Source organism: the organism of the source record quoted next, unplaced genomic scaffold (genome assembly GCF_019419815.1).
Source record: "Pyrus x bretschneideri cultivar Hongxiangsu unplaced genomic scaffold, Pyrus_bretschneideri_v1 Contig201, whole genome shotgun sequence".
NCBI classification, from domain to species: Eukaryota; Viridiplantae; Streptophyta; class Magnoliopsida; order Rosales; family Rosaceae; genus Pyrus; species Pyrus x bretschneideri.
In genome coordinates, this window is record NW_025999504.1 from 70,789 (window position 1) to 97,129 (window position 26,341).

Here is a 26,341-nt window from a genome sequence, read left to right on the forward strand (position 1 = left end):
GCTAAAATTCCATTCTGATGGCTTGATGCGAGAATTATACGCGCACAAATTAAACCCTCTTTTTGACAATTGTAGTGAAGTGTGTAAGTAGGGATCGTTCTGGACCGGGGATTAGGAGGGATTGTTAATCACTTGGAATTTGACTCAAAAACGTAAAAACAATATAAAACACTAAACTAGACTCAAAGAATGTGAAGCTAAACGTTAAAACATTGAGACAAACCAAAAGACTCAAAACTAATTTTGGACGAATTTAAGATTATGGCTTGATTCAAAATACTTTAAAACATAAACTAAACAGATTCTAAGCACTAAAGAACAAGAAAGTAAAGGGGGGGAAAAGTTTTGATTTGACGAAAATTGAAATAACAAAACAAGTTAATAAACTAAGCGGAATGTAAATATGAATTTGTGATGGAATGAATGGAATGAAGGCTAGCTAAGGGGTTCTTCTCCATACATGTTACACTTGCATACAAGATTGATTCTCAGTTGGTCTTTCGATAAATTATGATTTCTCAACATCCCGGGTTAATTAGGTCCGCTTAAATTAACCGTCAAGTTTTCCTTAAGTTAATGAATTGGATGACATCATACTACAACCCAAAGCATTCTTCAAAAGTTCCTTACATGACATCATAATAAAGATACAATCAAAGATCATTACGTTCAATGAAAACTATAAGTGTTGACGAGGCATTCGTTACTATGATTGCATGAAACTTATGCCAAGAATTTGTTTAACGCGATTGTTTATAAGCAACCTCCACTACTTGTGAATATAAGTTCATAACGATTAGGTGAAAATCACTTATATTCTAGCGTCATATTCATGCATGAAAATTAAGCGCGCATTCTTAATAAACATACATAAATAAGTTATCAATCAAACAGTTAAACAAATTGAATCCACAACTTATGAAATTCCAACGAAAGTTAATCTATTCATATTGCAAACATAAACATAGTTTCGAATCACCCCCTAGCTAAAGGGGGTTTAGTTCCTCATAACTTTGAAATCAAAGAAACACCTAAACATTCCAACAACTCAACTTGAATTGTATGAACGTTTAGGCACTCTTCTCTTCCGTACAAAACAAAGAGAATTGAATTTAAACATTGAAATCAAAGAAACACCTAAACATTCCAACAACTCAAACTTGAATTGTATGAACGTTTAAGCCCTCTTATCTTCCTCTTTATTGTAGCATAAGGTCTAGGGATAGTTGGTTGGGGGGATGGAAGTGTGGAATGGAGTGGGGGATTATGGAAATGGAAGAAATGGAAGGGAAACTCACGGCCAAAGGGGGAAGAATGGATGAATTTGAAGAGTGTTGTGTTGTGAATGAGATGATGAATGAATGAATGAATGCAAGGGTATTTATAGGAGTAATGGAGGTGTAAATGGCTGTTTGTTTAAGGTGTTTGTGTGGAGGAATGATGGAAAAACATGGTGGGAAAGTGGGTGGAAAGCTGGAATTGCACAAGGGGGCCAAAGGGAACCCACGGCAAAGGAGTTTTTGGTGCATGTGTTGGCTGTTTTGGGTGTTGGTTAAAGCTTGTGAAAGCATGTGCAATGTATGGTGGATGAATGAGATTGCATGTGGCTTTATGGTTGAATGTTTAAAGGGTGCATGTGAGTGGATATGTGGCTGAAAATGCATGTGCAACAACAAAGAAGAAAGCTGAAAATGCATAAGGTGTACACGGCAAGACTTGGAATTGCATGTGTTTGGGAAGCTTTCTTGCTCATTTTCTGGATGCAATGATGAAGAGTTTAATAATTAATGTATGTAGGTGGCTGAAATGATGAAGAATGAGTGGTGGAAATGAAAGGGAAAGCTAGAAAGACATATGAAGATGTTGGAATGTCAATGAAGTGCACGGCATTGATTTTCAGGATGGGTCTTTGTGTTGTGTAATGTGTTGTTGTGCATGTGTTTGCATGTGTTGATGAATGGGATTGTGGAAAGGCAAGGGTGAATGATTATGTGGCTGAATTAAAGAATGCAAAGTGAATGAATAATGAAATAGGAAAGCATGAACAAGGTGGAAATGCATGTGAAATGTAAAGGGAAAGCTGAAATTGTGATGGAGAGCCACGGCATTGATTGGATTTGTGGTGGGTGGATGAAAGAATAATGTCAAGGTGTGGGATTGTTAAAGGGGGAAGTGCATGTGAGTGGCTGATTTGAGTGTTGGGAAATCATGTGAATTAAAGGGATGAAGGTGGCTGCAATGATGAAGTGTAATGGTTGAAAATGTGTAAGGGAAGTAGCTAAGGGGATTCACGGCAAAGGAGATGTTAAAGGGGTTGAGTGTGTTGGAAATGCATGTGATGCATGGCAAGGTTGGAGAAAATGTGTGATAAGTGATAAGTGATAAGTGATAAGTGAATGGTATGTGGTGAGTGATAAATGAATGATATGCTAAGTGAGTGATAAGTGAATGGAAGTGATAAGTGATTGGTTTGATAATTGATAAATGAATGATATGCTAAGTGATAAATGAATGATATGTTAAGTGATAAATGAATGATATGTTAAGTGATGATAAGTAATGATAGGTGGTTATGATAGTTTGGTCTTTAGTTTCGTCCATTCCTTTTGCTCCAAATATAAGCTATCCAATCCAAGTCCGATTTTGCTCCAAAATGCTCCAAAAGGCATCCTTTTGCATACCTTGCCCTTAGAACCTGAAAACACACAAAAGAAGCATAAAGGACTAAAATAACTAGAGAAACATAACGTAAATGCACGAGAACAAGCCATTTAAGTCGCATGAATATGCTCCTATCAAATACCCCCACACTTATCTTTTGCTAGTCCTCGAGCAAAACAGAAAGAAAAACAAAACAAAACGAAACGAAACAAAACAAGTAAAACACAACCTAAACCTTCCAACAACTGTCTTAGGGATTTCCAATGCACATGACACGTTAAAAATCATCATTCCCACAGATTTTAGTCATCTTCACACTTAAGTACATTCTTAATCATAGTCACCATATACTAGTTCACAATTAAGCATTTAAAACCATGTTTTGAATGTAGTAACATGCCTTAGAGAATTTGCTCAATTCCTTACAAGATATGCACTCAATTTTCACTCAGATTTTCTAACTACACACCCTAATCTAGTCATATGTGAGAAGATTGATGTAAACATGAAAAGGAACACTCACATATATGTATCACAAAGAACGCAATTTTTGGAGTTAATAAGCATGTTTAGATTATGATCTCATGAATGGAATGCTACTACTTAGACGCGAGAACCAGTGACACCATATGCTCATACCAAGTTCAAACTCCACAAATTGAAACACATAACATTCAAGATTGAAGTCAAGGGTTGTAATGGGGCTTGGGGCGTGTGGATAACAAAGAAGGGATATGGAAAACAAAGGTTCTTAAAGAAATAGTGAGCAAGGCAATTGAATCAACTTAGAATTCACTTTTGAATGAAAACTCAACTTTGGAACAAAAAGGGAGACAATTTAGGGCCAGAATTGGTGTTTTGAGCCCTTTCTTCAATCACTCATTCTTTCATTTTTCAAGCTCTTTTTTTTTTCTTTCTTTCTTTCTTTCTTTTCTGTTTTTCTTTTTTGTTGAAACTCAAAACATACTTAAGAACAAGCATTCCTTCCCCCACACTCATTTTCTTGCATAATGTAACTCAAAAGGAATTCATTTAAGTTATGCTCACTATCTTTTAAGAACAAGGGTGTGGATTGTCCTAAACTAGGCTAGGTGAGGATAATGTGGGTTGACAAAGAATAAAGGCTAAACAAAGCTCAACGGGGGTAAAACTTACAACGTATACGAAATATGGGAAGTGAGGTTATTTGGCTATGGTGGCAACTACACAACTTCATCTTGATATATGTTATGTAAATCAATAACATGCTTTGAATGAAATGGGCATGAGTTCTAGCATTTGGAACTATATGATGAAACGCCTTCTAAGTAGTAACCAAGCAAAGAATAATGAGATCATGCAACGACTTTAGAAAACAAGAAATCACAGATTATACTCTCCAAAGAACGTTATAGGCTCAAGTCTTTCAGGGTTGTAGCGTTTGTTTGAGTTCCTTCCTTCAAGCATGTTACAAAAACGAAAATTTTTTATGATTGCATGTGAAGTCATACATTATAACCATAACCAAGCATATACCAAAAGTAAATCAAACTTTTCTCTATGTTTATAACTCTTTTTAACAGTCATGCAATTAGAAACCAAATCCTTATCATTGTGTTGGAAGGTGACCTACGACACAAAAACGACTTAAAAACACTTTTTTTAGGCTTTTCAAAACATGTTTTTCAAATTTTTATGTGATTTTTGAATTTTTAAGTCAAAACACACTAAACACACTTTAAAAACAGCAAGAAACAACATTTGAAGTTATGGTGGATAAAACCCTATGAATTTGCATTAAACACTTTAGTAACTAATACCCCCACACTTAAATCAAACATTGTCCTCAATGTTAAAAACCACACTAAACACAAACATATAAACAACAATTAATCATACTAAACATGGCAGAATGTATCTAACAAAGAGAAGAGTTTAGAGATGCAAATCTGGTTATGGAGTTTTCGTTCCATCTTCTCCTTGGTGATTTCAGTGAGGCTTGGATCTTTGTGATTCCACAGGCTTACTCTTGAACTGCGCTGCTCCATCGTTGATTTTCCTTTGTGCTACTCTTGAACTGGGCAGCAGGCTTCCTTTGGTCTCCCCCGAAGGTCTGAGCTTCCTCCTCTTATCTGTTTCTTTGTTCAATCTCTCCAATTCGTATTGAAGAGGGTTAGAGGATAGCTCAGCAAAGCTAGGTAAGCAACCAGGGAATACAGTCCAGATAGACTCCAAGTGCCGGCTGATTGCTTCTTTCACTTTGCCATGCAAGTAATATCAAGGACAAAGGAAAAGACAGGGAAAGGGCATGATATGAGATACCTTTGCTTTTGCCCTTGATGATATGAGATACCTTTGCTTTTGAAGAAGCGGTGAATGAATCAGCACATGTATTTATGGTGCTGTTTCCTCCTGGGTCATCTGTACTCCAGGCATCTGGTATCATCTTTGGGGAAGAAGAAAGAATGGAGTATTTCAAAAGGCTTTGCTGGGAGTGCGCCCTCAGAGGTGAGGAAGAGTTGGGCATTTTCTTCAGTTCTGTCTTGCCATAAAAGATGAAGGTCGACATATATAGGGAATTCAATAGCAAGTGATGATACTGTTCTTTTACCGTTGTCGACAACCATTTTGATCCCGCAAATCCGGCTTTTTGGAATAGTGACGACTCCTCGATCTTTGAAGACGTCTCTTCGATAAAGCTGCACGCGTTTTCTGAAAAGCAGATAAAGCGTCGCTGAACTTTGCGCTTGTCGGCTAAAGACGTGTAGTTGCGATGATGACCTCCACGTGTTGAACGCGTTTTCTGAAAAGCCGAACTTAACGCATGAACTTTCGGCTTTTTGAATTGGTGGACGCGTTGCCTTGGCTTTTTATAGAGCTATCGATCACCGCCAACTTACACACTCTGAAGATTTCCCATTCTTGAAACTCGTCTCCGGCCCTTTGAAAATCTACTCCGTCCACCCCTTCTCTTTTAACTTCGTGAACAATGGCTAACTCATCCAACCCATCGAACCTTTGCTTAGATTTGAGTCTAAGCAGTGATCCGGTCGCGTCCCGTCAGGGTAAGGTATGGTGCCCGTCTTTCTTATCTTCCCATGGCCCTCTTACAGATGAGGACTCTGTGATGACGGATCCCACAACGGCTACGATAGTGGCTCGGAACCTCCTCATTCCCAAAGACAGTCAGCTACTTTCAGGACGGTCCGATGAGTTGGCCGTTCAAGAATCCCTGGCTCTGAGTGTTCAGTGCGCTGGCTCTGTGTCCAACATGGGCCAACGCCTTCTTGCTCGCTCCCGTCAGGTTGAATCCTTGATGGCGGAGGTGGAGAGTCTTAAGCAGGAGATCAAACAGCTTAAGTACGAGAACCGAAGTTTGCACGTGCTTGCCAACAATTATTCGTCAGGCATGAAGAGGAAACTTGACGAGCTTGATGACTGTCAAAGGCTTGCAGCTTTCTTCCAGAGGCACCTCTTTCCTGGGTCATCCAGCGTTCCACCAAGGTTTGGGGCCTTGAATGATCTATCTTCGGTGCCTCCCGCTCCTATGCCTTCCGCTCCGATGCCTCTTGCTCCAATGCCTTCTGCTCCGAGACCTCCTGTTCCGATGCCTCCTGCTCCGATGCCTCTTGCTCCGAGAGTGTTGCCACGTAGTGGGGCCTCACGTACTCAACCTTTGTAAAGGCTCCATCTTTCTGCCATGTTTAGATACAATTGTAATTTATCGAAAAAAAAAAATCAATGAACAAGCAAAAGTTTTATTTACTGTATTGGGCTGCCTCCCAAGTAGCGCTTTCTTTTACGTCTTGCAGCCGGACGACGAACACAATCATGCCTTAATGGAACCCACGGCATGGAGTTGATCATTGAATGGATGATGATACTTGAAATGTTCCGGCAATGGTTGAATTTCAAGAGTGGGTGCCCTAATCATTGACATCAACAACATATTAGTCAAAAACGACTTTGGATTTTGAGTTGGTGGCTTACCTATGGGCTGCAATATTGGCTCTAAAGTCGCAGCACATTCAACAAATGCACAAGGGATGTTTTCATTCAGATTGGACATTTTGAAGGTTGTGGCTGTGTGATCCACTCCAATTTCCTCCTTGATGAATTCAAGATGCTCCTCAACCACTTTTTCCTCGTGAATTGTTGGAAAGGTGTCCAAGATGTCTTTCTTCCCCTCATCTTTCATGGATTGCATGAACTTGCCAGGGAAGGGTGCATTTGGGGGAACAAAGTTAGAAATAATTAAATTTGGAACAACCTTACTTGAATGGGGTGGTGTAGGAATATTGGGAGGTTGCGGCAAGGGTTGTTCTTCCCTTGCCGTGCCTTGTGCATCCTCCTCCTCTTCGAGCAGTAGCAATTCATCCATGGGCTCATCTTCAACCATTTGTTCTTGAATTTGTTCCATGCATTCTGCATTCTGCCTAAATTGACTGTTCCACTCAGCCAACTTTTTTGCTTGATAGAAATCCTCAATTGGTCGCCAAAATGCGTCTTGTTGAAATGGTTGAGCTTCCCTGCCCTGCTCCACAGAATTCAGTTGTTGAATAACTTCCTTATAATAATTTGATATACCTGAATTTGGATGTGAAGATTGAGGGGAAGGCTGTGGTGGTGCATATGAATCCTCATATGGTTGCCAATATGTTTCTTGGTGAGTCTCCTTAGCTTGATTTTGTGAACCCTGCACCAAAGAGTTTAATTCATTAAGAATTTGATTATAATCTATTGACGAATTTGAGTTTGGTTGGGCATATTGAATATGAGGTGGCTCCCAATATCTTTCTTGTTGAACATTTTGAGGTTCCCACCACATAGAAGTTGAATGATCACTCCAATCCGAATTGTAAGTATTGGAAAACACGTTATTCCTTGATTGAAGATCAACTATATCAACGTTTTGCATTTGGGACCTTTCCATGAGCTGTGACAAAAGATAAGCATTATCAAGTGCCATGTTGTGCTTCTAAAATCAACAAAATAAAACTAAAAATATATACACACAAACGAAAATAAAACAATCCAAGAGATTAGCAAAGTTGCTAATCCCCGGCAACGGCGCCAAAATTTGATGCGAGAATTACTTGACACTCAAATTAAACCCTCGTTTGACAATTGTAGTAGAATGGATAAGTGAGGGATCGTTTTGGACCGGGGATTAGGAGGGATTGTTAATCACTTGGAATTTGACTCAAAAACGTAAAAACAATATAAAACACTAAACTAGACTCAAAGAATGTGAAGCTAAACGTTAAAACATTGAGACAAACCAAAAGACTCAAAACTAATTTTGGACGAATTTAAGATTATGGCTTGATTCAAAATACTTTAAAACATAAACTAAACAGATTCTAAGCACTAAAGAACAAGAAAGTAAAGGGGGGGAAAAGTTTTGATTTGACGAAAATTGAAATAACAAAACAAGTTAATAAACTAAGCGGAATGTAAATATGAATTTGTGATGGAATGAATGGAATGAAGGCTAGCTAAGGGGTTCTTCTCCACACATGTTACACTTGCATACAAGATTGATTCTCAGTTGGTCTTTCGATAAATTATGATTTCTCAACATCCCGGGTTAATTAGGTCCGCTTAAATTAACCGTCAAGTTTTCCTTAAGTTAATGAATTGGATGACATCATACTACAACCCAAAGCATTCTTCAAAAGTTCCTTACATGACATCATAATAAAGATACAATCAAAGATCATTACGTTCAATGAAAACTATAAGTGTTGACGAGGCATTCGTTACTATGATTGCATGAAACTTATGCCAAGAATTTGTTTAACGCGATTGTTTATAAGCAACCTCCACTACTTGTGAATATAAGTTCATAACGATTAGGTGAAAATCACTTATATTCTAGCGTCATATTCATGCATGAAAATTAAGCGCGCATTCTTAATAAACATACATAAATAAGTTATCAATCAAACAGTTAAACAAATTGAATCCACAACTTATGAAATTCCAACGAAAGTTAATCAATTCATATTGCAAACATAAACATAGTTTCGAATCACCCCCTAGCTAAAGGGGGTTTAGTTCCTCATAACTTTGAAATCAAAGAAACACCTAAACATTCCAACAACTCAACTTGAATTGTATGAACGTTTAGGCACTCTTCTCTTCCGTACAAAACAAAGAGAATTGAATTTAAACATTGAAATCAAAGAAACACCTAAACATTCCAACAACTCAAACTTGAATTGTATGAACGTTTAAGCCCTCTTATCTTCCTCTTTATTGTAGCATAAGGTCTAGGGATAGTTGGTTGGGGGGATGGAAGTGTGGAATGGAGTGGGGGATTATGGAAATGGAAGAAATGGAAGGGAAACTCACGGCCAAAGGGGGAAGAATGGATGAATTTGAAGAGTGTTGTGTTGTGAATGAGATGATGAATGAATGAATGAATGCAAGGGTATTTATAGGAGTAATGGAGGTGTAAATGGCTGTTTGTTTAAGGTGTTTGTGTGGAGGAAATGATGGAAAAACATGGTGGGAAAGTGGGTGGAAAGCTGGAATTGCACAAGGGGGCCAAAGGGAACCCACGACAAAGGAGTTTTTGGTGCATGTGTTGGCTGTTTTGTGTGTTGGTTAAAGCTTGTGAAAGCATGTGCAATGTATGGTGGATGAATGAGATTGCATGTGGCTTTATGGTTGAATGTTTAAAGGGTGCATGTGAGTGGATATGTGGCTGAAAATGCATGTGCAACAACAAAGAAGAAAGCTGAAAATGCATAAGGTGTACACGGCAAGACTTGGAATTGCATGTGTTTGGGAAGCTTTCTTGCTCATTTTCTGGATGCAATGATGAAGAGTTTAATAATTAATGTATGTAGGTGGCTGAAATGATGAAGAATGAGTGGTGGAAATGAAAGGGAAAGCTAGAAAGACATGTGAAGATGTTGGAATGTCAATGAAGTGCACGACATTGATTTTCAGGATGGGTCTTTGTGTTGTGTAATGTGTTGTTGTGCATGTGTTTGCATGTGTTGATGAATGGGATTGTGGAAAGGCAAGGGTGAATGATTATGTGGCTGAATTAAAGAATGCAAAGTGAATGAATAATGAAATAGGAAAGCATGAACAAGGTGGAAATGCATGTGAAATGTAAAGGGAAAGCTGAAATTGTGATGGAGAGCCACGGCATTGATTGGATTTGTGGTGGGTGGATGAAAGAATAATGTCAAGGTGTGGGATTGTTAAAGGGGGAAGTGCATGTGAGTGGCTGATTTGAGTGTTGGGAAATCATGTGAATTAAAGGGATGAAGGTGGCTGCAATGATGAAGTGTAATGGTTGAAAATGTGTAAGGGAAGTAGCTAAGGGGATTCACGGCAAAGGAGATGTTAAAGGGGTTGAGTGTGTTGGAAATGCATGTGATGCATGGCAAGGTTGGAGAAAAGGTGTGATCAGTGATAAGTGATAAGTGATAAGTGAATGGTATGTGGTGAGTGATAAATGAATGATATGCTAAGTGAGTGATAAGTGAATGGAAGTGATAAGTGATTGGTTTGATAATTGATAAATGAATGATATGCTAAGTGATAAATGAATGATATGTTAAGTGATAAATGAATGATATGTTAAGTGATGATAAGTAATGATAGGTGGTTATGATAGTTTGGTCTTTAATTTCGTCCATTCCTTTTGCTCCAAATATAAGCTATCCAATCCAAGTCCGATTTTGCTCCAAAATGCTCCAAAAGGCATCCTTTTGCATACCTTGCCCTTAGAACCTGAAAACACACAAAAGAAGCATAAAGGACTAAAATAACTAGAGAAACATAACGTAAATGCACGAGAACAAGCCATTTAAGTCGCATGAATATGCTCCTATCATGGCTTTATTGAGAGTTATAAAGCACGATTGGTGGCTCGGGGTTTTACTTAAACATATGGAGTAGGCTATAAGGAGACTTATGCTCCTGTGGCCAAGATGAATACAGTTCGGGTCCTTCTTTCTATGGCAGTCAACCAAGGTTGGTTCTTATTCCAAATGGACGTAAAAAATGCATTCCTGCATGGGGAACTTGAAGAATAAGTATATATGCAACTACCTCCTGGACATCCTCAAGCCTCCCAAAAATGCCTTGGTTGTAAGCTCCACAAAGCCATTTATGGGTTAAAACAGTCTCCATGAGCATGGTACACTAAGTTGAGCTCAGTGTTGGAAAAGGTAGGATTCTCCAGGAGTAATGCAGATTCATCCTTGTTTATTCGCATAGGTTCATTGGGTAAATTGGTGGTGTTAATTTACATCGATGATCTTATCATAATTGGCGACAATATGGAAGAGATTGTGTCTCTCAAACGGTCTCTTCATCAGAATTTTGCTATCAAGGATCTTGGTAAGTGATAGGAGCATATTTAGGCGACTTACTTAGCTTGTTTTCGTGCATCTATGTTGGTAATTCATAGTTATTTTAGTCCTTTATGCTTCTTTTGTGTGTTTTCAGGTTCTAAGGGCTTAGGGAGCAAGAAAGTGCATTTTGAGGCTATTTGGGGCACTTTTGGGCATGGATTGGATAGCTTAATCATGGAGCAAAGAGGATGGACGAAATTGAAGCCTTGTATGCTCTTTGGGGACATCAAACAAAGGGCCTAGCCCAATCAAACAAATCCTTTGAGCCATGGAAAACCTCTAGCCCAATCAAACATATTATGCCATGCAAACCAACCTATTTTAGGCCCATTCTATGTACTTAAACCCTAGCCCTTTAAACTAGTCCATTTATCACTTATCACTTTCATTCACTTATCACTCACCACATATCATTCATTTATCACCACATATCATTCATTTATCACTTATCAAACCTTTCACTTATCACTTCCATTCACTTATCACTTATCATTTCCATTCACTTATCACTCACCACATATCATTCATTTATCACTTATCATACTCATAATCATCTACACATTTCAAACATATGCATTTCATCTCACATGCACACCCACCTCTTTCCAAACTAATTCACATGCATACCTATTCTTTAAATCAACACATGCATTCACACACATGCACATCATTCACTCACATTTCCACCATTCATTCTTTATTCCACAAACAAGTCACATGCATTTCCACCTTCCTACTTCATCATTTCACCACATTCTCCCTCTTTAACTCATTTCATTATTCATTCACTTTGCATTCATTCAATTCCACCCCACATGCACCCTTTATTCTTCATCATTGCAACCATGGCACATTTACACCAACAAAACAACTCCCATGCCATGGCCTACTCATATTCCCATTTCCTTTCCAACATCTCACATGCATTTCCACCTTCCTACTTCATCATTTCACCACATTTTCCCTTTTATTTCCACATGCAATTCTTCATCATTGCAACCACAAACACCTTAAACAAATAGCCATATACATCTCCACTCCTATAAATACCCTTGCATTCATTCATTCAAAAGTCATCTCATTCACAACACAACAACACACCACAAACACATTCCTTTCTCCCTTAGAATCCAAAAACCATCTTCCATTTCCACCAATCCTCATCCATTTCCATAATTCCCCAACACTTCCATCCCCCCAACCAACCTATCCTTAAACCTTGTGCTACAACAACGAGGAAGAGAAGAGTGCCTAAACGTTCATACAATTCAAGTTTTGAGTTGTTGGAATGTTTAGGTGTTTCTTTGATTTCAAAGTTTCATTTTAATTCTCTTTGTTTTGTACGTATGAGAAATGGAAGAAAAGAGTGCTTAAACGTTCATACAATTCAAGTTTTGAGTTGTTGGAATGTTTAGGTGTTTCTTTGATTTCAAAGTTATGAGGAAATAAACCCCCTTTAGCTAGGGGGTGATTCGAAACTATGTTTATGTTTGTAATATGATTTGATTACTTTTAATTACGTTTCATAAGTTGTGAATTCAATTTGTTTAACTGTTTAATTGATAACCTATTTATGTATGTTTATTAAGAATGAACGCTTAATTTTCATGCATGAATTTGACGCTAGAATATAAGTGAGTTTCACGTAATAGTTATGAACTTATATTCACAAGTAGTGGAGGTTGCTTATAAACAATCGTGTTAAACATATTCTTGGCATAAGTTTCATGCAATCATAGTAACGAATGCCTCGTCAACACTTATAGTTTTCATGATGCTTAATGATTCTTGCTTGTATCTCTATTATGCAATTCATGTAGGGAACTTGTGAGGAATGCTTTGGATTGTCGTATGCAATCATCCAATTCATTGACTTAAGGAAAACTTGACGGTTAATTTAAGCGGACCTAATTAACCCGGGGCGTTGAGAATTCATGGTTTATTGAAAAGCAATTAGACATCGTTTTGTATGCAAGTATAACATATGTGGAGATGAACCCCTTAGCTAGCTTCCCATCCATTCATTTCCGTCAAATCCATATTTACAATTTGTTTTATTTCCAAGTTTCCATTTTTAGTTTAAAGTCATCCAAATCCAATCCCCCTTTACTTTATTGTTCAATTTAGTTAGAAATCAATTTAGTTTGTGTTTTTAAAGCATTTTGAGTCTTTTGGTTTGTCTTAGTGTTTTAACGTTTAGTTTCACATTCTTTGAGTCTAGTTTAGTGTTTTATCTTGTTTTTACGTTTTTGAGTCAGTTTCCAAGAGATTAACAATCCCTCCTAATCCCCGGTCCAGAACGATCCCTACTTATACTTATACTACAATTGACAAAAAGAGGGTTTAATTTGTGTGCGTATAAATCTCGCATCAAATTTTTGGTGTGATTTTCGAATTTTTAAGTCAAAACACACTAAACACACTTAAAAACAGCAAGAAACAACATTTTAAGTCATTTGAAGTGAAGTTTTATAAAGGAAAGCGCCCTGACTTGAAGTGTGATCACCGTCTTGGAATTGGCTATCACAGGATTGGTCACACCAAGGATCGGTGCTGGATAATTCATCCTGAGTTAAAACCCAAGTTCAACAAGGACATCAAGGGACCATACAGGGTTACTGGTAGTTCACCATACAAAGTTAGTCATATGGCAAACCTGGTAGAGTCTACTTCAAATCATGCCTCTACTAATGGGTTGTTGGATTTTTCTTCAAGTCTTGTTGCTCTAATAAATGAATTTGCTTCGTTTCTTTAACACAAGAAAGGGAATGGAAAGGTTGAAGAGGCAACGGTAATTGAATCCGAGAACCATTATGCAATACTTGGCAAGTTTGCAAGGTTTTTAGCAGAGGCTAAAGGTGTACCACATGAAGTTGTCCCAGGTATTCTCCATACTCTCTTCACTGCTCTAAATAATAGTTGTGTGCATGATTGTTGAATCATTGATTCGGGTGCCACTGACCACATGACAAACCAAAGAACAAACTTGCATGAATTTCAAGATATGCCATCTCAAGTGTCTGTTGCTAACGGAAAAGGAGTCTCCGTTATGGGTAGAGGAAAAATTAGGTTATTATCGAACCAAGTTGAGTCCACTGCCCTATATGTCCTTGCCTTCCCAGTTCAACTTCTTTCCATTGGGAAAATTACCAAAACTATAAATTGTCTTACAATTTTCTCACCAACAAATGTAATTTTTCAGGACCTAGTCACCGGAAAGACGATTGTTGAAGGTTTCTTTCTCAATGGTCTCTACTATTTGGAAAGAAAAGATTCTCTGTGCAAAGGCTTCCAAGTTAGTGCAGCCTCAAGTTCAAAATAACCCCAAGATCCACATTTATGGCACCAACGTCTAGTACATCCGTCCAACCCTATTTTGTCTAAGTTATTTCCTACTATGTGTGAAACCCTTATCAAATGTGACACTTGTAATTTCTCCAAATTTGGTAGATTACCTTTCAGTTCTTCTTTGTCTAAAGCTAGTAAGCCTTTTGAAATTGTACATTTGGATATTTGGGGTCCAATTCATGAATCATTTGATGGCTACAAATATTTTGTGACATTTGTTGATGATTTCGCAAGAATTACTTTGTTATATCTCTTGAAATTCAAAAGTGAAGTGTTTACCATGTTTAAAGACTTTCACAACCTTGTTACTAATCATTTTGAGTTCAACCTTCAAACATTAAGATCGGATAATGGCACCAAGCACATGTCTAACAACATGGCACAATATTTGAGCATGCATGGCATATTTCATCAAACAAGCTATGTTGGGATGCCCCAACAAAATGGGGTGGCCGAGAGGAAAAATAGATACCTCCTAGAGAAGACACATTCTTTGATGCTTCACATGAACATTCCTAAGAAGTTTTGGTCACAAGGCGTGCTCACTACCACATATTTGATAAACAGTCTTCCAAGTCGTCTTTTGGGGTTTAAATCACCTACGAAGTTCTTAAACATAGGCCCATAGATTTGTCACATTTAAAAGTGTTTGGATGTACATGTTTTGTGCATATTCAAGCATCTCATCGTGATAAGTTGGATCCCCGATCTATTAAGTGTGTGTTTTTGGGCTATTCTTCAACCCGGAAAGGGTATAAATGTTTTAATCCTGTTACTAACAAGATTGTGGTGTCTCGAGATGTAAAATTTGAGGAGTCCATTCCTTATTTTCACAAAGGAACTGCAGATTCAAGTAAAGGGGAGACTTGGGAGGACTTCATTCCGTTGCCTAATCATATTGGGGATATTAACTTGGACTATCTTCAAGTTGATGTTACTCATGCACCTACTTCTGATGCCTCTCATCCTCTTGATTCTTCAAGCCATCGAGAGGTTGATCAAGTTAATGCCACTCATGCTCCTGCTTCGAATACATCTCCCTGCAATCAAGAGGTTGATCCACTTCCAGTTCGAAGAAATCCTCCAAGAGTTCGCCAACCTCCACCCAAACTGCTGGATTATGTTACTTATGCAGTACGACATCCAATCAGTCTTGCATATCATCATTACTCACCTTCCCATGCAGCTTTTCTCATTGCTATTTCAAACCACCATGAACCCTGTACGTTTCAGGAAGCTAACATGCATACCAAATGAAGACAAGCTATGGATGAGGAATTGCAAGCCCTTAACGACAATCACACTTGGAGTATTGTTCATCTCCCTTATGGCAAGAAAGTTGTAGGCAGTAGGTGGGTTTACAAGCTAAAATTCCATTCTGATGGCTTTATTGAGAGTTATAAAGCACGATTGGTGGCTCGGGGTTTTACTTAAACATATGGAGTAGGCTATAAGGAGACTTATGCTCCTGTGGCCAAGATGAATACAGTTCGGGTCCTTCTTTCTATGGCAGTCAACCAAGGTTGGTTCTTATTCCAAATGGACGTAAAAAATGCATTCCTGCATGGGGAACTTGAAGAATAAGTATATATGCAACTACCTCCTGGACATCCTCAAGCCTCCCAAAAATGCCTTGGTTGTAAGCTCCACAAAGCCATTTATGGGTTAAAACAGTCTCCATGAGCATGGTACACTAAGTTGAGCTCAGTGTTGGAAAAGGTAGGATTCTCCAGGAGTAATGCAGAATCATCCTTGTTTATTCGCATAGGTTCATTGGGTAAATTGGTGGTGTTAATTTACATCGATGATCTTATCATAATTGGCGACAATATGGAAGAGATTGTGTCTCTCAAACGGTCTCTTCATCAGAATTTTGCTATCAAGGATCTTGGTAAGCTCAATTACTTTCTTGGCATTAAGATGGCAACTTCCCAAAATGGACTGTTTTTTAACCAAAGAAAGTACGTGTTGGATCTTCTTCAAGAGGTAAATATGCTTGATTGTAAACCAGTCACTACTTCCTTTGATTGCAAGCTCAAGTTGGATACAGCTGAGGAACTTCTCACTCATGTAAGTTACTATCAACGATTAGTTGGTAAACTTATTTATCTTACTATTACACGACCCAATATTACTTATGCCGTGAGTCTTGTTAGCCAGTTTATGCATGCTCCCACTGTTACACATCTTCATGCTGTTAAGGGGATACTACGGTATCTCAAAGGGTCCATTGGGCGTGGTATTCTCATGAGAAATAATGGTTCCACCCAAATACAAGGCTATACGGACGCATATTAGGCGGGCAATGCTCTAAATCGAAAGTCAACCACGGGTTATTGTACTTTCATGGGTGGAAATTTGGTCACTTGGAAAAGCAAAAAACAGAATGTCATTGCTCGCTCTAGTGCTGAGGCGGAATATCGCATAATGGCTTCCACTATATGTGAACTTTTCGACTTGGGGTTCCCTAGCAATGCACCAATGTCACTCATGTACGACATCCAAGCTGCGATGCACATTACATCCCATCCGGTCTTCCGATGAAATTTGATAGCTCTCTTCGTAACATTGGCACCTTCGCCACATGGTTCATGGCTGCTATCATCCTTTACCCACTTGGCGAGAACCCCTGATTGAATCGCATGCTTGTATGTCTTTAGGAAATCCCGAAACAACTCGTCAGAATTGATCTTGACACGAGTAGCTTAGAAGTAACCCACATTGTCCGAGGAAAACATCTCAAAGTTTTTGCAAAAAAAGTGCGAAGAAAAATATTCAGGAGGCAGTTCGCGACAAGAGAAAACAAAAAATATATATATCTATATGCATGGTGGACCGCAGGAGCGCAGCCTTCACTCCAAGCCCCATGACCCCAATCACCACCTCAGCTAGGCCACAGAGGGCCTAACCCTCCCCTCCTCTCCTCTTTCTCCTCCAACTCGAGCCCAACCTATAGGAACCCAGCAGTCACGCCAGACCTATAGCCTAGTCATTCTCTCTCTTCTCAGCCAAGAAGCCAAGAGGCCTATGGTCTATTCTCTTTCCAGCATTCGACAGGCCAAGCTTCTCTGGCCCAAGAAGCTTAGCTCCAACCCATAGCACCAACAAGAGAGATTACGCCTGATATGGTAAAAACTAACACACAAATTAAACCTTTTTTAAACAATTGTAGTATACGTAAGTAGGGATCGTTCTAGGCCAGGGATTAGAAGGGATGCTAGTCAACACAAATTAGACTTAAAAACACAAAACTAGATTCTAATGACTCAAAACAATAAGGGGGAAGGTTTTTGGATGAATTCTGACTTCAAACAAGTAAATTGCAGAAACAAAGTAAGTTTGGTATGAAAATTGGGTAAAAGGCTAGCTAGAGGATTCTTCTCCACACATGAAACATATGCATACAAATTGATTTCCAATTACTATTCCTATAAACCATGAATGACAATGCCCTAAGTTAATCGTGAACTGCACAAATTAACCATCATATTTTCCCAGATTCATTGAATTGGACTTAGCAACGCAATCAAATTATTCTTATCAAGTTCCCTATATGAACTGCATGATAGAGATACATATCAAAGATCATTAAGTTCTATGAAAATCATAAGCATTGACAAGGCATTCATAACTATGAAAAGCATGATACTCCTGCCAGGAATTTACTTAACACAATCATGACTAGTGATTTCCATTACTTATAAATATAAGTTCATAACTATTAGGTGAAATTTCCTTATATTTTAGCATCAAATTCATGCATGCAAACTAAGTAGGCCTCTTTAATCAACATACAAGAATAAGTTATCAATCAAACAGATAAGTAAATTGCATTCACGATTTATGAAACAATAACTGGATGTAATCAATTCATATCACACATAAGTTCAAGGTTTTGAATTCACCTCTGGCTAAAACGAAATTAGTTCCACATGTCTATCATAACTGAAAACCAAATTAAAATAAACATTGAACTAAAAACTAAAGACAGAATACACCTAGAAGAGCTCCAGCAATCCAAAGGCCTTGGATGGCAGGCGCGGCTCCAAGCTTTCCTTCCTTGCAAGTTGTGACACTATGTGTTTATTCTCTATATTTTAATCTCTAAAAACTCTCTCTCCTTCTCTCTAGTTTTGTGCGGCATATATCATGCATATTTCTAGGGCGAAAAGGATATTCATGGCACAACCCACTATATGAAGGAAAAGGACTAGGTGCGGCAGATTTCTAGGGCGAAAAGGATAGTCAACTTCAACATGCCATATATGTTGTTGATAAACAGGATTTGAGGTGACTGAGATGGTGCTAATATTGTCACATTATAACTGAGGTAGAGCAAGATGAAGATGAAGCTCACAGAATAATGTGGGATACCAAGAGAAGGCGACGGCAGTGTAAGCAAGTTGACGGTATTCAGCTTTCGTACTCGAATGAGAAACACCACGTTTTTTCTTGGTGATCTAGGAAATTAAGTTGTCGCCAAGGAAGATACAATAATAACCAGTTGAGCGGCGACCATCAGCTTCCCTAGTATAGTCCGCATCGGCATAAGCAGTAAGTGTAAGGGAACTAGGTCGATAAGCAATGCCATGATTGGGAGTGGCTTTGAGATAACGCAAAATACGTTTAACAGTAACCCAATGAGCCGTTGTCAGTTTATGCATAAACTGACAAACTTGATTGACGACAAACGCAATGTCAGGGCAAGTGAATAGAAGATACTGCAAGGCGCCTACAACACTACAAAACGTAGTGATGTCAGACAAGGGTTTACCGTCATGCAAACTTAAGCAATGACCACTGATTGCAGGAGTAAAGATCAATTTGCATTCTAGCATCTTGGTGCATTTAAGAAGAACAATGATATAATTAACTTGAGTAAGATGAAGACCAGAGCTACTACGACGAACTTCCATGCCCAACAAGTAATAGAGAGGCCCAGGATCCTTCATGGAAAACAACATTCCAACTAATGAATTAAACGAGTGATATGCAACATGTTATTTCGAATAACAAGAATATCACCCACGTAAATTGACAAGTAGATAACAATAAAGTCATCAAAGTAGGTGAACAAGGATGAATCATAATACAATGAGATAAAGCCTAAATTTTCTATATGTTGAGAAAAGCACTGAAACCAAGCACGAGGAGCTTGTTTGAGACTATACAGAGATCGACGCAGTTGGCAGACATGTGAGGGACGTTAAGGGTAATGAAACCTTGTGGTTACCTCATATTTACTTCTTCATTCAAAGAGCTATGGAGGAAGACATTTTGTACATCATGTTGCCGAAAAGGCCAATTGAAATGAATTGCAATGGAAAGAATTAACCTAATAGTTGCATGATTAACGAAGGGACTAAATGTCTCACCATAGTTTATCTTCCTTATTGATGGAACCCATTAGCCACTAATCGTGCCTTGTAGCGCTCAATTGATCCATCGGAACGCCGCTTGATCTTGTAAACCCATTTCTTTCGAAGAATATTCATATTAGTGAGAAAAGGAACCAAAGTCCAAGTGCCATTCCTTTTAAGGCATTGAACACGTCAGTCATAGCGATGTGCCATTCTGAAACTTTATTAGCCTGACTAAAACATGTAGGCTCAATCAAGTTGTGATCAACAATAGTAACAACAACATATTTAGATTTACCAAGAGCATCCTTGGATCGAGTAACCATTGGATGAGTCGAATTACTTACTTCGGGAGTGGATGAAATGGGTACAAAGGAAGGTGCATGAGGCGGCAGGGCTGAGGGAAGGACAGGATTGGGAGCAGAAGGGGTGAAGGTAGGTGGCTGGGCTATAAAGACATGAGATGTTGGCTTCGATCTTTGGTATAAACCAGCAGGGGGTACAGCTGCTAGGTGGCAAAGGAATTAGGAAGCTCGACTAGGACACTTAGAGGCTTAGGCAGTGCAGCTGGTTATGGGTAGACAGTAGGCAAGGACGATTTAGGTGGTTATCTCCATTTCAAAGACGAGATCCGCATGTGAAGAGAGTGACGAGAACGAAGTAACAATGGATTCTTGATGTGGAAACTTGTTTTCATCAAACACAACATGCTGAGAAAGAAAAACATGTCCCTTAGAGGGATCCAAACACCTATAAACTGGTGATTTAATGAATATCCTAAGAATACACAATGTTTAGAATGAAATTGTAACTCATTATTATAATATGGACGCAAATAAGGATAACATGCACAACCAAAAACCTTAAAAACATATATTGAAGAGCTTTACGAAACAATTTTTCAAAAAGGGAAATATGTTGTAAAATACGAGTACACAACCTATTAATTATATAATTTGAAGTGTGAAACTCTTCTACCCAACAGGAAGTGGGTAAACCTGACTGAGCTAAGAGAGTAAGTCCAGTTTCGACCAAGTGTCGAAGTTTACGTTCGGCTAAACTGTTTTGTCCAGGGTGATGGGGACATGTAAGATGCCGTGTTCATTAAAAAAAAATTGAAAGGAAAGAGCAATCATCCATAAACATGTAAGATGCCGTGTTCATTATACATGTGAGACTATGTATAACGAGAGCAATCATCCATAAACACAACATAATATTTAAAACCAAAAACAGACAGAGATGGTGAAGACCAAACATCATAATGAATTAATTCCAAAGAGAACAAGACATAGAAGGAGATAAAGAAAATGCTAACTTATGACTTTTACCTAAGGGACAAAATTGACTGGAAAACGAGTCTTGAATTGACAACTTATTCGCATAAATTAAATGTTTTAAAATTGAAAACGAAGGATGGCCTAGCCTAGAATGCCACAAAGCATTAGTTACATGTTCACCTAGGAAAGCAAAAACACCATGAGATGGACGAAAGGGACGGCATGGCCAGAGTCTATTCTTACTCCGGCATTGTAAAAGGGTCTTCCTTATCCAAGAATTCTCCACACGATAAAACTTGGAATATAAGGTAAAGAAACAATTATTATAGATATACCTACGATATGTTAGAACTGATCATTTCAACAATTAATTTGCAAAATAATCAGTCTACCTTTTTTTTTTTTCTCTCTTTTTCATTACATCAATAGTCAAGTAACGAAACAAATAAAAAGAAAAGAACATGCAACATAATTCTTGAGAATTACTCTCAATGTGTAATAGAAAAATTCAAATATGGACAGATCGAATCAGAGAATGCAATGCATAATAACAGTTTCCACATACCGTACTCATTTCTGTCCAACTTTTAAGTCTCAATTCGTAACACACATTTTTTCTGTCCACATGTGAGCTCCACGGCATATTGTCCCCTCCGAGCTTTTTCTTGCAGCTGACACAATTCACCGTTAGTCTTTATCCCCTAAAAAAAAAAATAAATTGATTCCCAATTCATGCATCTTAAGCGCCCCCCACCCCTACCCCCACCACCACCATGTCTGACCATCAAGCGGAACTCATATGAAACGGACTCATTCCAGCAAGTAATGTAAAGTCTTCTTATTACTAAACAGAAACCGCACCTAGCGGTAAAATCATTTCGTACAAGTTGTTCTTGTGAACTATTTTGGACAATTAGCAAGAATGCTCAGTTTTTTATATTTGGTTGCATAAATAATTAGTGTTTATTATGTCTTTATTGTATCATCGTTATGTTGTTGTTATCTTATCGTTCAGTCATCAATATATGATCAATATGTTGTCGTTACTAAAAAATAATCATTTTGGAACCAAACTTAAAAGATTAATCATTCTTGCTAATTGCCCAACTATTTTTTGGTCAAGAACGCTCTCGTGAACTCAGAACCAATAAATTGGAGGCCTTTTAGCCAAAATGGTGTTTGAGGTTGGCATAACTTCTCACTTTGGTCCTTGATAATGAAATCAATATGAATGATCCATGAGTTTGTCCATTGTAAATCATTTGGTCATTCTGTGAAAAAGTGCCAATATCCTCGTTAAGATGATGAGCTAGTTTCACAAAAATACCATTAAAAGTGATTACTTGGTCGTTCACGTAAGAATTTAACGAGGATATTAACAGATTTTTCACCAAATGACCAAAATGATTTACGGTACCCAAACTCAAAAACTATTTTTGTCGATTTTCATTATCAAGGACCAAACTGAAAAGTTATGGCAATGCCATAAATTGGATTCACCATCTTAGCTCGATAACTTGGTTGATTAGTCGAGTCTAGAACTCCATTTTAATAGTTTAACAGCTTAGTTGGTACTTTGTCATACTATTTCAAGCACCAATGCAATGAGAGATCAGAAATGTTGCAACTTTCAAGTACATACTTTGAACAAGATAAGGATCTCAAATTTTTATATTCCTGCTTCACCTCTTTTTGGAGATTGCATTTGTGACGTGTAAAATCGATTCACACTAGATTTGGTCGTCCACAGATAAGGGATGTCCAAATGCCAACAACAATATTATAATCACATTGAATCAACGCTTTGGTTTAACCATTTTAACGAAAAACTGTTCGTTTTAACGAAAAATCACATATTTACACTAAAAAGTCAATCTTTGTATTATTTATTTTATCCTTTATTTTATCCTTATTATTAAAATTCAAATTATTAAACATGTTACGGTCTATCACACATACGTACGAGACTAATTATCTAATCTTATCACTACTATTGCTTACATTATACATGTATGATTAAGCAGGTAACATTAGAACAACCCACATGTGTATGTTGTTGCGTGACTTTTGATAAACTTAAAAAAATGATTCCATAAAGTTTGAGAAAAGAAAACTAATCAAATGAACATTGAAATAACGTTATGAATTTAATGATGATCATTTAAAGGTTTTTTAGTCAAAATAGTTTTTGAGATTTGCATAACTTATCACTTTGGTCTCTGAGATTTGAAATCAATATAAGTGCTTCCTGAGTTTATCCACCATCAATTATTTTGGTCCTTAAAAAATTATGTTAAATAAGGAGCAAAATGACAAAAATACCACAATTTAATGAACAATGGACCAAATGATTTGACAAAAATTGAGGGTATTTTTGTCATTTTAGACTTATTTAATGAAGATTTTTCATGAAAGTACCAAAATAATTGATGGTGGACAACCTCAGAGATTACTTCTATTGATTTCAAATTTCAAGTACCAAAGTGAAGAGTTATACAAATCTCAAAGACTATTTTGGCTAAAAGGCCTCATTTAAATAAGTGAAATGCTTTTATACTTTTTTTTTTAACAAACAATAATATTTACACTAAGGGGATAGGAAAGTATACTAAGTCTTATAATGAGTTTGTTGTAATAATGTGGTTCACCTTCATCTTTTATAAGAATTGAATCTAACTAAGACCTTTCACTTATAAGTAAAAAGAAACACTACTAAACTGTACTATTAAATGACAAAAGTTTTTATACTCATTGAGTTTTTAGAAAAATAGTGGAAAGATGTATCACTATCACGTATCCTCCCAACCTACTTACTCTAATACCTAACAAGGCCTAGCCTTCTATCCATACAAGACTACTCATCTATACGAGCAGATAAGATAAGAATGACCTAAAATCTGGAGATAATCTCAAAGATTGATTGATTGACAGGAACCAAAACATAAACAATTTTAATAAAGTTTTGGATTCAGACAGAGTTAATCTTTGTCGGAAGAGCATCATCTCCCGATTTACTTTGTAGGGATTCTAGAGATCCCTATATTCTAATTGTTCATAATATATCGTATGGTCAGTTTATATCAAATATTATTTGTGTTTAATTTTAAATAAAAAATCAAATAATTTTTGACCGCATGATAAATGATGAATAACTAAGATGTGGAGATTCTTAAGATTCCTACAAAATAAATCCGGAGAAGATCCAATTCCGTTGTCATGCTAAAATATCAAGAAAAAGCAAAACATGACATGTCCTCTAACAAACCTCCTCATTTTCCTTTTCATGGTTAGTTATTTAGGGCTGGCATGACACTAAGAAACCATAATATTAAGTTGCAAATGATCAGTCTTCTTAGACCATCTCCAATGGTTGGGTTAAAAGCCAAATATTTTAGCTCGGAAAATTTAGTTTTTAACCCAGAAACAACTTTTCTGCTCCAACCGTTTTAGCCTAAAATTTTAGCCTGGGATTATTAAAGAATGAACTTAGGCTAGTTTTTTTGGTTAAATTAAATTTAAAAAATAAATAAATATGTAGACTATCGTAAATTAATTTTATAAACATTTTAATCTAAAAAAATTTAAATTCCGATAAATATTGGGTGGAGTCCACTTTGATTTCTGGGCTAAATTTTGGGGGGAATTTGGCCTTGGTTTAGCATTTAGCATTTAGCCTCAATTTTCCCCTTAGGTTGGAGTGGGTTTGGGGGGAAATTTTGAGAGGTAATTTGGCTTTTAACCCATCATTAAAGTTGGTCTTAGTATTATTCTTTACAAAAATAAAACAATTTTTTTGTAATTGAGGACGTCATATGTGTTTGGAAAAGCAAAAGGATGATCTACCATGTTTCTAAAAAGAATGTTTTTTTTTTTTCTTTCAAAGCATTGTAATTAGTGTCAATTTATGAAAACTTTAAATGATAAGTATATTCCTCATATGTTACAAAATTATAATCATTATTCCTACATTATTCTCTTTTTAATTATTATATTATATTAAATATCATATTATTTTTAGTCATTTAACAAGTGGCAATGCATTGCTAGCGACCTGAGCAACATTATTGACCCTTCTTCTAGCATTCTTTATATTCCCATCCATAAAACGACATCAAAACCCATCAAGGCAAATGCCTTCATCAGTGAATGCAGCACTAACCCATGTCTCCACATTGCTCATTTACCAGATCAAGTCCTTGCCCAAACGCCCTCCACATATGCCCTAGATCCCCATGTTCTCTATACGCAGTCCTTGATAGCTCTCTACTCCCTAGGCTGCACTAACCCATGTCTCCACATTGCTCATTTACCACATCAACTCCTTGCCCAAACGCCCTCCACATATGCCCTAGTTCCCCATGTTCTCTATACGCAGTCCTTGACAGCTCTCTACTCCCTAGGCTTATTCTGCCTAACCCTAGTTAGCTTCGCCACGAACGACGCGGCAGATCGCAGCAAGGCTAGGCTCACTGTCAAGGCAGTTTGAGCTAGTTGCCTTTCACTTTGCCTTATTGCACTTGTGTATGCTGCAAGGCTTTGGACACAGAGTGCAGGGTACTGAGTGGTTCTGCACGATGCTTTGATGAAATCTGTCGAGCTTGAGAGTCTGGCAACTGCGGCCCTGTCGACCGTGCCAAACATGGAAAAAACATGGAAGAGACGGACTACAAAGGAAAGGAAAGGAAAATATCGCCAAGTCTTGCGATGTCTCTAAGGATGGAGATGCACATGATTTGAATGAGTGTGAAAGTTGATAGAAGAGAGAGCTCATAATAAGGCTTTTTATTTTGTTGGTTATTGAATAAAAGGACTGTTTTATAGATGTGGACATAACGACATTAGCTAGAATGATGCGTCTGAGTTTAAATCTTTTTTTTCTTAGATTAGTTTAAAGTAAAAAATTGTCCTTAAAAATGAAGTGGCCACATGGCCAAAATTGGACACTCAACTCAGCCCAAAAGCTCTCCTAACTCCACATTTGCTAGAACATGTGTTTTCTCTATGCATTCGAGTTTAAATCTCCGTTCTTATAATTTGAATTAATGTAAAGTATAATATCGTCGATACAAAAAGATCATCAATTCTTTTCTGTATTAATTAATCTACATCTTATCATCTATTTTGTGGAGTTGACGTAAGACTAACCCTTTTAATTAATTCCAAAGCACCTAATTATCTACTTATTACATTGAATTTTAATAGGTTGGGGGAAAAAGTACAATGAAAGTAAGATTTGGCCAATAAATATTAGTCCAGTGTTGAGTTACTGTTAAATGGTCCACCATAAAAACTAAATATACAACTGTTCAATAACTAGTCTAAGAGTACTAAT

General features: G+C 37.4%; 1 pseudogene; it reads right to left on the reverse strand.

Moving 5' to 3' along the window:
• Positions 1-24,890: 24,890 nt before the first annotated feature.
• On the reverse strand, positions 24,891-26,091 carry LOC125477235 (annotated as a pseudogene).
• Between the last annotated feature and the right edge of the window lie 250 nt (positions 26,092-26,341).